At 44.2% G+C, this 15,304-nt stretch overlaps 1 protein-coding gene across 2 annotated transcripts in view; it reads left to right on the top strand.

The window, feature by feature from the left end:
• OCIAD1 (OCIA domain containing 1) overlaps positions 1-15,304 on the top strand; it is a 213,778-nt gene that overhangs the window by 28,910 nt on the left and 169,564 nt on the right. The gene's annotated exons all lie outside the window — the stretch shown is intronic.

The raw sequence follows: 15,304 nt of genomic DNA, 5'->3' as shown, positions 1-15,304 counted from the left end.
CCATTGCCGTTTATCATTTTGAAACTGCATATCAAGTCCTTCTATAAATCCAAGGTACGGTGAAATATGTTTGTTATTATTGGACTTATGTAAGAAAAAATGTTCGTCTGCTTTCAAAGTAACATTCAATCATTGATTTAAAGAGTGAATACACTTCTATAGTACATCATGCAGCAAAACATCTAAAAGTCTTCTACTGAATATTTCGTGTATCATAGACAGACGAGACATCAACATTTATGAAACAAAAGTTGTAAGCATTGCCAGGGACCTTGCAGGCCGTTGTAGCTTTGAAACCTTTTTTGGCAAGAAAGTGTTTTACGATTTGATCATCATTCTTGCAGGCAAAGAAAGTGGTTATTAAGATGGTGCAAGAAATGCAGACGAGTGCTGTCTCAGAAACTGAGACACTGCTCTAGAGGGTGCAGAACATTTAGGTGTGGGCAGACTGAGCCAATTATTGAAGTGACATTGCCTGCCAGGAGATGGCTCTGCAAGACGTTACAGAGCAGCTTACCGCAATAAGAAAAAAAAATGCACAACGTTCACTTCAATTCACATAGACTCCTCCCACGATAAATGATGAGTGGTTGAATAGTTTAGCCAATTTGTAGAGTCGGTTTTAAATGAATGGCTTCATCAACGGTTAAGATTTACGTTATTTTGGAGAATTATTTGTTAATTTCCAATCCCTTTGTTTCTGTACCCTAGTATATTGTTTTAATCACAGGTTTTAATGTTTGTCCCCTGCCTTGGGTGAACAGTATAAAAATACGTAGTTTATACAAATGCAGTGAGAGATGAAAATCCATAGAACATTTAAATGGTGGTTAAAAATCCCTGTGCCGAAGGAGCTTTGTAAATCTTAAAACACCTACACATAACAGCTATGTATTGTTAGGAACATTTGTTCAGACACATGAGAATCCAAACTACACAAATAAGATTGCCATTTGTTATCAGTGCAAGGGAGGGTTCTAATACATTTATTCTCAGTTCAAAGGCAGATTCAGTACTGCACATCAGAGAGGTGACGTTTATCAAATGAGTATGAAAACACTTTAGGGTCAATTCGCAAAAGCATTTATGAGTACAGAAAGTATTACTACTTGAGTACTCATTTACGTACTCTTACAAGCCTTTGTAAATCTCCCTATTAATAAAAGTGCAAAGAGGGCCCAGTCTTTCTGTTTGTACTCCTTGTTTTGCGTCAACCCATGAATACATGTAGGAGTAAGTAAAAGAGTACAACAGGAGTTCTACCTTAAGTACTATAAAATGCAACCCTCTTGAGGCACACCTTTTGGACTCGCAGCTAGTTGAGAAGAGCGTATCCTGCCTTTATCACTCATTGGTAAATAATACCCTGGACCCTCTGATTATCCTTAGGGAACTTAGGGAACTTTGAGAAGGAGACTGGGATGAGGCAAAAATGGTCCCAAGATCCATTGCAAAATCGATGAAGCTCTGCCTTATCCACTGAAGTACCTCCACCGTGTATACTACAGTCCTTTGCGGCTGCATGGCATGGGGGGCAATGCATGATTGTGATGTTGGCTGTGCGACACCCGAGGGCTCCTTCTACCATATGGTTTGGTACTGCCCTACTGTCCAAACGTACTTGTCATGCATTTGCACTACTTTATACCACATCATACATAGATCAGTTCCACTGGATTCGAAACTGATCCTTTTGGGCCTGTTAGACACTTTGGGGGTTGGGCCCTGGCTGCTAAATGGAGTGGGTTTCATCATTGTGAAAAGAGTCATTGCTCAAGATTGGCAATTGCAACCTGTTGCACCCTTCCACGAATGGCTAACATGTTTAAAAATCCAGGGGATGCCCGGAAAAAACACCATAAGATATGGGGGTAAATGGATGTCTTACTTTGACTCTTTCATCTATGATGTAAGCTCTACAATATGTATTTTTGCCATTTTGATTACCTGGATATTGTGAGCTTGGACTCAATGCAGCTCTAATTTTATTGTATGTTAAATTTATTTTTCTGTTTGTTATGCTATCTAAAATTAATAAACAAATGTATAGAAAAAGAATTTTTTTTACTACAAAATGCCTTTGTGACTAGGCCCCTCTACTTTTTAACATGCTCTGAATCATATGTTGATGTACATAGAAGACATTCCACACTAATGTTTTGAAGAGATTTCAGCCAAAGGGCATATAAATGTTCTTTCCTTTTAAGTAGTTGTATTTAGTCCATCACAGAAAACTAGTAAAGGTAATGAAGGTGGCAAGGACTTGATCAAACTGGGATACATTTTTTAACCCAAGCCCCCAAAATGAAGAAACAAAAACTTTCATTATAAATAGAAACTAGAGACGGCATGCAGGCCACGGAGATCTAAAACCATGTAAATGTTGTGAATTTTTAAAGGCATTTGTGCAAAACAAACAACTAGTGGGTCATCAGAAAGTTAGCTAATTGACACCCCACACTTCACTGTGCATACAGGGGGCTCTACTGACCTGATATCCATCTGTTTCTGTGACTGCCAGCACTTTGCCCACTTCCTATCACTTGACGACAAACCGATGCTCCGCTGTGCATGTTTGAGGGTCCATTGACCCAATAGCCATCCACCCCTCCACCCCACTGGCACAGACAGCTACAGTCCCCGATAACAGCCAACACACAACCTACAGACACCACACTAGGATCACAACTTCCACATAATCCCTTAATGCGCTATATATGTACCCTACTTGTATAGTTTCCATGTAAAAATCATTATTGCTATATGTTTCCTGCTTTTTTAGGGTGGAGCGCAAAAGCGTTCCATCCCAGTTGTAATCTCTCTTTGGGCTCTTAACCACGCCCATGTCACGCCTGTCACTTTTATTGGTTTGTGGGCTTGCCTTTTGGAATCCGCTTGCTTTTATTAGTAAAAGGCATACATACGTCATGCCTTTTCCGGTGTTTAGCTCTCCTCGAGCGTACCGGCCAACTACTGAAAACATACAAGGCTCCATGTTTTCAGCATGGTTTCTGGATTACTTATCTTTTTATTTTCTATGCAGCACGATTGCGCTGTGATTTACACAGCACGATCCTGATAGTTTTTGGTAAATTTCCCTCGTCCCCATCCACACCTCCACCACCCTCACCTTGAGATTTGCAGAGGCCGCTTCTGCACGTATGCATTGCAACGTGTCCGCTTGTTTACAACGCTAATAGCTCTAACCTGAGAAAACCCGAGACCCATTACATTGCAAATGCTTGTCTACCTTTGTACTGTAGTAGCCCTTTGCTTTCCTCTTGCTGAAAACTCCCAAAAAAGATTTCAACACAGAAAGTTAGCTGATTATTTTGTAAAATTAATTACAGTCCTTAATTAGGCTAAGGATATAATCACATTAATTCCTATAGTTATAATGTGCACAGTTAAAAAGATTTATATTTAATACTTATGGAAGCATATATCAAATGAAGCCATAATATAATATGTGTATAATATTTGTATGTGATGTATAAAATAATATAGTAATACAAATATGTACTGTTTGTTTATATGCAAATGTAAGAATAAATGTAGATCCATTTATAGACTCTTATATACATTTGTGTGTGGGTAAAGATACACATCCAACATATAAACACACACGTTTAAAAATAATCTATAAAAATAAATAGGTTGTGTGTGTGTGTGTGTGTGTGTGTGTGTGTATATACATATATGTATATATTTACAAATTGTATACATGTATGCTACGCAGTCGGCGATCAACTTCTTAAAGGAATACGTTGCGTTCATCCACCTGGGATGACCAGGTCCCTTCTGGTGATTATTTTTTATTTTTTATTTAATTTTTTAAATCTTTTCTGATGACAGAGATTCTTTGCACTCATCTCCAGTGTGCTGTTGTCTCTTTTCCACCTAAGGGAAGAATGCAAAAGTGTATGTTTTATTAATATATACACATTACCTGCTGCCGGTTGCCAGCAGGTAGTTATAGTTAGGACCTAATCTTCATAGGAAGTGCGTTTTTTGTTTTGTCAATAACTTATGCACCGCTTGACGAATTGTCACAAAATTTTCAAAACTTAAACTTTAGTCAGTTCAACTGAAAGTTTCCGGGTGATCCGTCAAGCGGGGCATAATAAAAGGCGGGGGTCCCAAAACGTGTTTTCCCCATGCATTTTCCAATAGGGATTTTGAACATGACTACAGCCTGAAACGCTTGATGGAATTACACCAAATTTGGCAGAAAGCTAGCTCTTGGTCCAGAAAGCGTGCTTTTTGTGATCTGGTGTAAGTCTGTTCAGTAGTTTTTAAGATATTAAAGGTTAAAAAATATAGATATATAGGGACGCTGATTCTCCGCGGATCAAACTGTCCCCGGGTTAATATCTGATTGGCTGCCAACAGTTCAACAAGGAAGTATTGGCAGCCATTTTGAGACTCCACATTAGCCGAGCTCGACAAAAAAGATACAGAAAAGGGGCCAGGGACCCCACCAGGGCTAAAAAACATGCTTTTTAAAAATCGGCAAAATCCATGGATGGATCCTCAGATTTTTGTGAGATTTTTTTTTCTTCTTTTTTTTAAGTGTAGTCTCCTGCACTCTTTCTTTTGTTTGTCCTATGTGAACCAGGTCCCCAGAGCATTGAGGTCTTAAATAAAAGGAGGGGGGCGAACAGGGCCCCTCTTTTAGGGCTTAGTGTAGCCCTGGGGACTACCACCTCCCTGGGGCTGAGAGTAAAATATATGGGGGGGCCATGCGGACCGCCACCTCCCTGGGGCTAAGGATGTTAAAAAGAAAAAAAAAAGCAGGGGGCCCCGCATGGCCCTCCTGCATTCCCAGGGACTGCCAATTCTCCGGGGCCAAAGGTTAAGAATTCATGAGCACCACCCCCATCCCACCTGCTCTTCACAGCCCCGGGGACCGCCACCTCCCCAGGGCATAGAATAATATGTATGCGAGCAGGCCCTTTAGGCCCGCCTGCACCCCGGGGACCACCACCTTCCAGGGGCAAAGGATAATAAAATAATGCGAGAGGGACCGCACCCTGTCCCCCAGCGCCCCCAGGACCACCACCTCCCCTGGGAATTTATATAATTAATGGGGGGCAGTTCAAATCATAAAAGGGGGGCGCGTGCCCCACGCTCCGAGGACCACCACTTCCCTGGGGCTAAAATAAGTGCAGAAGGGTAGCTGTGCGGCCCACATTGCGGAGCCATAGATGGCCCTGGGCACTGCCACCCCTCTTCCCCAGGGCTGCATCCTGCTACCTCCCGATGTGCCCACCCTCTGGAGGTAGCGGTTTGCTTTTGCTTGGTGGGAGCTGACAGCTTCCACCAATCAAAAGCAAACATAACTCCGCTTTCAGCAAGCGGGAGCTGTCAAACAGCTCATGCTTGCAGAAAGCGGAGTTTTCATCTGTTTTCCTGCACGCAAATATGGGTCAAGGGAAACAGATGAAAGGTTTGCTCCTTCAAGCAGGGAGCTTCTATTTAAAGCAGCTCCCTGCCTGCGGGAGCAATGCTGGCTACCACAGTATGTGGGTAGCTGGCTGCGACTGCAGGGGCTTTAAGGCTCCCCCTGCGGTCCCATCACTTTCTCTTTCTCTCTCTCTCTTCCATCCCATTATCGGATGGAAGAAAGAGAGAAAGGGATTTGAATGTGGTAAAGAGTCACCTGTGGCCTAGTGGTTAAGGTCTCAGACCCCTAGACCAAGGGTTGAGGGTACCAGTACTGATGTGGTCATTTCCCTCCTTTAATTTCTTTTAAACTTCAAATATTAAAGGTGATCACACTCTTTTTACTTGACAAAAACATTTTATTTTTCACAATGTCCGAAAGTATCTCATTTTAAATATATCGTTCATCAAGGCCTAAAAACCCCTCTGTCTTTCCCTTTCTCTCTCTTTCTCAGTCTCTTTCTCTGATCCTCTCTCTGTCTCTCATTTTCTCTCGCTCTCTTCCATTCCATAATGGGTGGTCATAGGGAGTTGGCTGCAGGCAAAGGCTATGTGTGGCTTAGGGTAGTGTGGTTGTAGAAGCTTGGTCGTTGCGGCCAGGCCCTGCGTCTAACCCGCGCTGCGCACAGCCTTTGAGGGCCTTGCATGAGTGGGGTTGGGTGGTTCCAGGGGCTTGGCCACAGGGAAATAAAATTAAAAAACATAGAAATTCACTTACAAAACCAAAGGTTACATAGATGTTGCAGTTAGGTTTTGAATTTACTCACACAAAACCATAAAAATTCAGCAGTTATAGTTATTTCAGGTAACTATAACTCACGCCTTAAGGTAACTATAACTCGCGTCCTCACTATGCACAGCTAATTACACCAAATATTACATCATTGATTCTTTTGAATCATTGATATTTTCATTGCAACATTTGCAATACAATTATTGATGGAAAACTGTGCAGTTATAGTTACTTGAAATAATCTTAACTATAGCTGCTGAAATGCTATGGTTTTGTTCGAGTAAATTCAGAACCTAACTATAACGTCCCTGTAACCTTTGTTTTTTTTTAGTAAAAAAAAAATAAAAAAAAAAAAAAAATATATATATATATATATACTCTCTCTCTTTCTCTCTCCAGGTGGTTGCAAGTAGGTAGATATAGTTGGGACCTAGTTTCCATAGAAACAGCATTTTTTTTGTTTTGCCAGTAACTTTGGCGCTGTTTGACTTATCTTCAAAACCAATTTGCCACTTGCCTCAGCTGCTGTCTTGAAAGTTTTGGGGTGATTCATCAAACGGTCCTGAGAAAAAAGGGGGGGGTCCCAAAATGCTTTTTCCCAATGCAGTTTCCATAGGGTTTTTTAGGCTTGACTGCAGCACAAACTGCTGGACGGAATTATACCAAATTTGATAGAAAGGTAGCTCTTGGTCCAGAAAGCACCCTTTTTGTTATTTGGTGTAAATCCGTTCAGTAGTTTTGAAGAAATCTAAAGGTAAGACCCTGACCCCCTAGCCCTTGTGCTGGGGTCAGAAATGGTTTTATTCCCAATTTTGCTGCAAAATCTTGGTGGATCAGTGGCAAAATTGGGGGGAAAAATCATGTGTGGTGTCTCGCGCTTGTTTACAATTTAGCCCCCGGTGGGCCAGGTCTCAGGGGCATGCGCCATATAAAAAAATGTTGGGTGGGGCCGCATGCGGCTCCCTTCCTCAGGCTCTTTTGAGCCCTAGGGCCACCACCTCCCCAGGGCATTATGTAAATATTGGAGGGGGGCAGTGGTGACGTCCTTTCTGAGGCTCTTTAGAGCCCCAGGAACTGCTACCTCCCCGGGGCTTAGGACAAAAATTGAAGGCGGGACAGCACTGATCCCCCTCTTGTGTCTGGAAATAGCCCCAGGGACCACCTCCCTGGGGCTTAAGTAAATTATTGGAGGGGGCTGCACAGACCTCTCTCCATAGCCCTATAGGGCCCCGGGGACACCAACTCCCAAGGCCAGAGATCCAAATAAAAGGAGGGACGGGAAGGTGAGGCCTCCTCTTCCAGGGCCATATATGCCCCCGGGGACCACCACCTCCTGGGGCCGGCCTGTGCATACTGAAAGGAGAGGTACTGCGTAGCCCTCCTCATGGAGCCATTAATGGCCCTAGGGAACCCCCCCCCACCCCAGGCTCAGCCCCCTATCTCCCAAGGAGCCCACCCTTGGGAGATAGCAGTTTACATTTGCTTGCCTGAAGCCTTGACAGATTCTGCCAAGTGAGAGCAAACTGTAAGTCCTCTTGCAGCCGGAGAAAACACGAAAATTGCTCCTGTTTGCTGGGAGCTGACTTTTCATCTGTTTTCCCATCTGCTGTCAAGCGGATTGCAAAACAGATGAAAGGATTACTCCCACACAAAGGAAGCAGCATTTTTAGCTGCTCCCTGTGTGCAGGAGCAAGGCCAGTTTCCACTGGATGCGGGGAGCCAGCAAGGATTGCGGGGACCTTGAGGTTCCCCCGCGGTCTCAGTCTGAAATACCTGATGGAGGTGTTTGCTTTGTTGCTCTTTCGAGCGCAGTATCTTATGTAGTGACTGTAACGAGTGGGTTCTCTCGTCATCTTCTGTTGAGAACATATCTTGTTGTTCTCCCCTTTAACCACTACGAGTATGTAAAATGACCTAGATGCCCTGCCCGTATGGCCCTGCCACATATACTTTAGTGGTACGCAACTTCTTCCTGCTTTTTTTCCAGGATGATGACTGCTTTTCATAAAACCTCATCAGCGCATTTCCTACCAATTTTGGAGATGTGTTCTTGATGCAGAGGAATATGAGCACGTCTCCACCAAACAAAGAAGCACTTAGTACGTATAATTAAGAGCAAGTACCCTTGTTTGGTGGAGATTCAATTCTTTGTAGTCTTGTTGTCTTCTCTACACGATGATTCATGTTATTAGATATTTATGTATGAAGATGCTCAAGGAGCAATCACATTGCCAAATCACAGACACACAAGGTCACTGTAGACTTTACTTCATGGTCCTTTACGCAGCTGTAGTGTAGGAGATGAACTATAGATCTACCCATCGAGGTAGCACTTAATATTCAGGCAGTAAAAAGTACTTCAGTTGGGTAGACATTCTGCGCAAAATTGTAGGTTCTTCCTGGATAAATAAGTAGGTCAGACTGCATTCTGGCACCAATGCTCATTTCACAAAAATCAATTCTTAGCCCACCACCCCTTTAGGGAGCCTTTTGTGGGGTTGGCCACAGTGCCCGGCTGCAGACCAGGCCCTGCGGCCAACCCCCTCTGCACACAGCTAAAGGCTGTGCGCAACATGGGCCTGGATGTATGCGGGGGTGGCAGCAGGTGTCAAGGTGGCTGCAGGGCCTAGCCTCAGGCTGGCTGTGTTTGGCGTGGGGATTGGATGCCTGTGGGACATTTGCTGGGGGTCAGGCCCTGCAGCCAACTCCACAGTGCACGACCGAGAAGTCGGATGCCTGCGGGGAGCTGGGTTGACCGCAGGTCCTGGTTGCAGGCCAGGCCCTGCGGCCAACCTCTGCCTCTGGCCATGCGTGGTGTGGGGCTGGATGCTTCCAGGGGGTTGGCTGCAGGCTCCTTTAAAAAATAAAAAAAAATAACAAAAAAAAAACATAGAAAGTCACTGAAAAAAACTAAAGGTTACTGCAACGTTATAGTTTGGTATTAGCATTAAAAAAAACTTACAAATTCACTGAAAAGAACAAAGGTTACAGGGACATTATAGTTAGGTTTTTCATTTCCATGCACAAAACCACAGAAATTCATCTGTTGGAGTTATTTCAAGTAACTATAACTTGTGCCCTAAGATAACTATAATTTGCACCCTTGCCATGCACAACTAATTACCCCACATATTACATCATTCATGATATTTTCTATGGCATCATTGATATTATCACTGCAACAAAATTATTGATGAGAAAACTAAGCATGGTGGGGGCGCGAGTTATAGTTATCTTAGGTCATGAGTTACAGTTACTTGAAATAACTTTAAGATAACAGCTGAACTTCTTTGTGTTTTGGCTTGTAAATTAAGAACCTAACTTTAACGTCTCTCTAACCTTTGGTTTTTTCCACTGAAAAAATATATATATAAAAAAAAATATATATATATATGTGTGTGTGTGTGTATGTGTGTGTATATATATATATATATATATATATATGTATATGTATGTGTATGTGTGTGTGTGTAAGTATATATAACTTTTGACCCCTTGGATGCATTTGTATGATGTTTGGGAGTCAGCTAAGTTTTGACATGCCAACTTTCATGAAGATCTGTGCTCAGGGAAAAGTATGTACCCATTTTTGTTCCCCTAGGAAATTTTGCTTATGTCCACAGCCGAAATGGCTCTACAGATTTACAACAATCTTGGCATGAAAGTAAAACTTTACCGAGAAAGTGTGTGTTAGTTGCTTTGGAGTAAATCCTTTCAGTAGTTTATAAAATATTAGCATTTAAAAAAATGTGCAGCGTGGGGTTTTAATGGTTAATACATTTGTATACTTCTGCTCTTTTAACCCCTTCGCAGCCAGGCCTTTTCCCCCTCCTGTGCCAGGCCTTTTTTTGCCTATTTGGGGCAGTTCGCGCTTAGGCCCTCATAACTTTTTGTCCACATAAGCTAACCAAGACAAATTTGCGTCCTTTTTTTCCAACATCCTAGGGATTCTAGAGGTACTCAGACTTTATGGGTTCCCCTGAAGGAGGCCAAGAAATTGGCCAAAATACAGGGAAATTTCGTTTTTTTCAAAAAAATTGGAAAAAGTGGCTGCTGAAGAAGGCTTGTGGTTTTTCCCCTGAAAATGGCATCAACAAAGGGTTTGCGGTGCTAAACTCAGCAGCTTCCCAGCTTTCAGGAACAGGCAGACTTGAATCAGAAAACCCAATTTTTCAACACAATTTTGGCATTTTACTGGGACATACCCCATTTTTGCAATTTTTTGTGCTTTCAGCCTCCTTCCAGTCAGTGACAGAAATGGGCATGAAACCAATGCTGGATCCCAGAAACCTAAACATTTCTAAAAAGTAGACAAAATTCTGAATTCAGCAAGGGGTCATTTGTGTAGATCCTACAAGGGTTTCCTACAGAAAATAACAACTGAAAAAGAAAAATATTGAAATTGAGGTGAAAAAAACATCATTTGTCTCTACGTTTTACTCTGTAACTTTTCCCTGCAATGTCAGATTATCGAAAGCAATATACCGTTACGTCTGCTGGACTCCTCTGGTTGCGGGGATATATAGGGCTTGTAGGTTCATCAAGAACCCGAGGAACCCAGAGCCAATAAATGAGCTGCACCCTGCAGTGCGTTTTCATTCTATACCGGGTATACAGCAATTAATTTGCTGAAATATAAAGAGTAAAAAATTGCTATCAAGAAAACCTTTGTATTTCCAAAAAGGGCACAAGATAAGGTGTTGAGGAGCAGTGGTTATTTGCACATCTCTGAATTCCGGGGTGACCATACTAGCATGAGAATTACAGGGCATTTCTCAAATAGATGTCTTTTTTACACACTCTCCTATATTTGGAAGGAAAAAATGTAGAGAAAGACAAGGGGCAATAACACTTGTTTTGCTAATCTATGTTCCCCCAAGTCTCCCGATAAAAATGATACCTCACTTGTGTGGGTAGGCCTAGCGCCCGTGACAGGAAACGCCCCAAAGCGCAACGTGGACCCACCCAAATCTTTGGAAGAAAACAGAGGTGTTTTTTGCGAAGTGCCTACCTGTAGATTTTGGCCTCTAGCTCAGCCGGCACCTAGGGAAACCTACCAAACCTGTGAATTTCTGAAAACTAGAGACCTAGGGGAATCCAAGGAGGGGTGACTTGCGGGGCTCAGACCAGGTTCTGTTACCCAGAATCCTTTGCAAACCTCAAAATTTGGCTAAAAAAACACATCTTCCTCACATTTCTGTGGCAGAAAGTTCGGGAATCTGAGAGGAGCCACAAATTTCCTTCCACCCAGCGTTCCCCCAAGTCTCCCGATAAAAATGATACCTCACTTGTGTGGGTAGCCCTAGCGCCCACGAAAGGAAATGGCCCAAAACACAACGTGGACAGAACATATTTTTTCACCGAAAACAGAGGTGTTTTTTGCAAAGTGCCTACCTGTGGAGTTTGGCCTCTAGCTCAGCCGGCCCCGGGAGGGGGGGGGGGCAGAAATGCCCTAAAATAAATTTGACCCCCCCCTACGGGGTCGCTCCCCCTGCATGACATTGGCGCCAAAAAACAAATCACAGGTGCCTAGTGGTTTCTGCCAGATTGACCTAAAATCGGCCAATCTGCCCCCAACGGGGGCAGAAATGGCCTAAATACAATATTCCCCCCACGGGAGCGACCCTTGCCTGATGGGTCGCTCCCCATCTAAAAAAAAACAAACAAACAAAAAAAAAAAACACACAACAAAAAAATTTGCCCCGGTGCCCTGAGGGTTCTGCCCACCCCGGGGGCAGAAATGGCCTAAAATAAATGTGCCCCCTGCCTCCCCCACTCCCCCCGCCCCGGGAGCGAGCCTTGCCTACGGGGTCGCTCCCCCTGCGTGACATTGGCGCCAAAAAACAAATCCCAGGTGCCTAGTGGTTTCTGCCCCCTTGGGGGCAGATTGACCTAAATTCGGCCAATCTGCCCCCAAGGGGGGCAGAAATGGCCTAAATACAATTTGCCCCCCAGGAGAGCGACCCTTGCCTGATGGGTCGCTCCCCATCTCGAAAAAAAAAACAAAAAAAAAAACACAACAACAAAATTTGCCCTGAGGGTTCTGCCCCCCCCTGGGGGCAGTTCGGCCTTATAATAGGCCGATCTGCCCCCACGGGGGGCAGAAACGGCCTAAAATAAATTTGCCCCCACCCCCCCTGGGAGCGACCCTTGCCTACGGGGTTGCTCCCCCTGCGTGACATTGGCGCCAAAAAACAAATCCCAGGTGCCTAGTGGTTTCTGCCCCCTTGGGGGCAGATTGACCTAAAATCGGCCAATCTGCCCCCAAGGGGGGCAGAAATGGCCTAAATACAATTTGCCCCCCAGGGGAGCGACCCTTGCCTGATGGGTCGCTCCCCATCTCGAAAAAACAAACAAGAAAAAAAATTAAAAAAAAAAAAAAAAAATTGCCCTGGTGCCTAGAGGGTTCTGCCCCCGGGGGGCAGAAATGGCCTAAAATAAATTTGCCCCCCCAACCCCCACCCCACCCCCCCCGGGAGCGACCCTTGCCTATGGGGTCGCTCCCCCTGTGTGACATTGGCACCAAAAAACAAATCCCCGGTGCCTGGTGGTTTCTGCCCCCTTGGGGGCAGATTGACCTAAAATTGGCCAATCTGCCCCCAGGGGGGCAGAAATGGTCTAAATACAATTTGCCCCCCAGGGGAGCTACCCTTGCCTGATGGGTCGCTCCCCATCTCTAAAAAAAGAAACAACAACAAAAAAAAAAAAAATTGCCCTGGCACCTAGAGGTTTCTGCCCTCCCTGGGGGCAGAAATGGCCTAAAATAAATTACCCTCCCCCCCAGGGAGCGACCCTTGCCTAAGGGGTCGCTCCCTTTTTAAATTCACGCAAAGAAAAAACTCCCTGGTGTCTAGTGGTTTCTACCCCCCTTGGGGGCAGATTGGCCTCATCAAAATAGGCCAATCTGCCCCCAAGGGGGGCAGAAATGGCCAAAATATAATTTTCCCCCAAGGGGAGCGACCCTTGCCTAAGGGGTCGCTCCCCACCAAAAAAAAAAAAATGAAACCTAAAAATAAAAATAAAAATGGTCCCTGGTGCCTAGAGGTTTCTGCCCCCCCTGGGGGCAGATCGGCCTAATAATAGGCCGATCTGCCCCCAGGGGGGGCAGAAAAGGCCTTCCCGAAAATATGCCCCCCCTGGGAGCGACCCTTGCCCAAGGGGTCGCTCCCTTTTGTCAATAACAATAAAAAAAAACAAAAATCCCTGGTGTCTAGTGGGGTTTCAAAAGCCGGATTGCAAGCAATCCGGCTTTTGAAACCCTCGGAGAGACTTCAAAGGGAAGGAAATACTTTTCCTTCCCTTTGAAGCCCCTCCGGGCCTCCCCAGTGATTGAAAGAGAAATGCTTTTGCATTTCTCTTTCAATCGCGCTGGAGGCCCCTGTGACAAATCAGCGCGCGCTGACGTCACAGGGGGGGTGGGGGGGGTCGGGGGTGGAAGGGTAAGGTCTTCCCCTTCCATCCCCGACTTGGGGGGGGAGGGGGGTGCACGGGGGCGTGCTAGCGCGCCCCCAAGTTCCCCTGTGCCATGGACGAGATGATCTCGTCCAAGGCACAGGGGAACTGTAGCCTTGGACGAGATCATATCGTCCAAGGCACAGAAGAGGTTAACTCATGAGGCATGACTTGTGAATCCTGTCAAATCAGATTTTGAATTGTGTGGATTAGGCTGAATTTGTTTCTGCCATCTTGAAACTCACAAGTCTACAGTGACTGAGTTTTGCGCTCCATAAAATTTTTTCCACAGCCACAGAGAGATAACCCCCGAAAGGTTACTGACCCCTGGACAGTGGTAAAAGGTACGCAGATGTGTGGAAAATATGAGGCACATGCGAACAAAAGTGCCTTAAAGGGTATGCAACTTGAAAAATTGTGAGCTCCTGACCAGCTATTTTAGGTTATGGATTCAACCAATGGTTTGTACCTGACAAGCACACTTCTGGTAGTGTAAACAAAAAAGCACAAGCAAAGCCAAATACTACCACAAGCACCTGACCCCTTGTTGGTACATCTGTACGCCAATTAAGGCAGTATGCACTGGGTTTGTGCTCACAGTAGGTCTGACACAGGCACTGTACTCCACCCCCACTGTTCATGGCCAAATGCCTTTATTGTTCTTGCTCAAACACATAAAACCATTGAAATTCACCAGTTGTAGTTAACAACAAACCCAACACATGCCATAATCTGTGCCACCCACCATGATAACAAAAATTTCGAAATATCTCAAACCTACATAGGTTTATATCAAGAAAATAACATCGTGGGTGGCACAAGTTATTGTCATTATAAATGTATTTATATTGTGCTTACTACCCTTGACGAGATGCTGAAGTGCTTTACAGTGAGCAGCATGCTACTCTGGAATCCCAGGTTAGTGGTTATCCAGTGGTATTGTTGGTTATTGAGATTAGTCATGATTTTAAAAAAATCATTAATTCCAGTTTCTTTGTAGTACATCAATACTGGTTGGATATGATCATTAGTTGGGGTCATGTGGTTTCATGCAAATGTTTGGTGAGATAAGTGGCTGGTGGAGGTTAGCTATTGTTAGGTTGCTTAGATAGGTTTTAAAAAAGAAGAGGTTGTTTTCTATGAGGTGTGAAGCATTTGCACAATTATAAATAAAAGATTAAGGCAGACAAGGATGAGAATGAGAGGTGAATATATACAGAAGTGAAGGCATGCAGAGGATAGAAGGTAAGGAGAGGGTGAATGTGAAGAAAAAAGGAGAGTGATTGTAAGTAAATCAAGGTCAATTGTTTCATGCTGGTTTTTAGGATTACAGTGAGAGGAGACTTTCTGAGATATCAGGCAATCTGCAGGCAGACGTATGTTGTAGAAAGTACAGACAGCTAACAAATGCACTTAAAAGATGAAAAGCCTGCTATGTGTCACACCTAAAACAGCCTTTTTAAACATGGTCTTGAGGATGCAATCTTGGTACATTGTCTGTATGCTGCATAAATTGAAGTAGTGTAGAAATAAAATATGGTGTACTGTAGACATTACACCCAGGACCTGGAAGTTAAATGCTGCTTGAGAACTGCAGCCCCTATTGTGCCATCCACAGACTGGGCACGTAAAACATTGCTTCAGGCCTACCATGTGTAACCTGACTGCAGTAGT

Source organism: Pleurodeles waltl, chromosome 1_2 (assembly GCF_031143425.1).
Source record: "Pleurodeles waltl isolate 20211129_DDA chromosome 1_2, aPleWal1.hap1.20221129, whole genome shotgun sequence".
Lineage (NCBI taxonomy): Eukaryota > Metazoa > Chordata > Amphibia > Caudata > Salamandridae > Pleurodeles > Pleurodeles waltl.
This window is presented reverse-complemented; position numbering and strand designations above follow the sequence as displayed.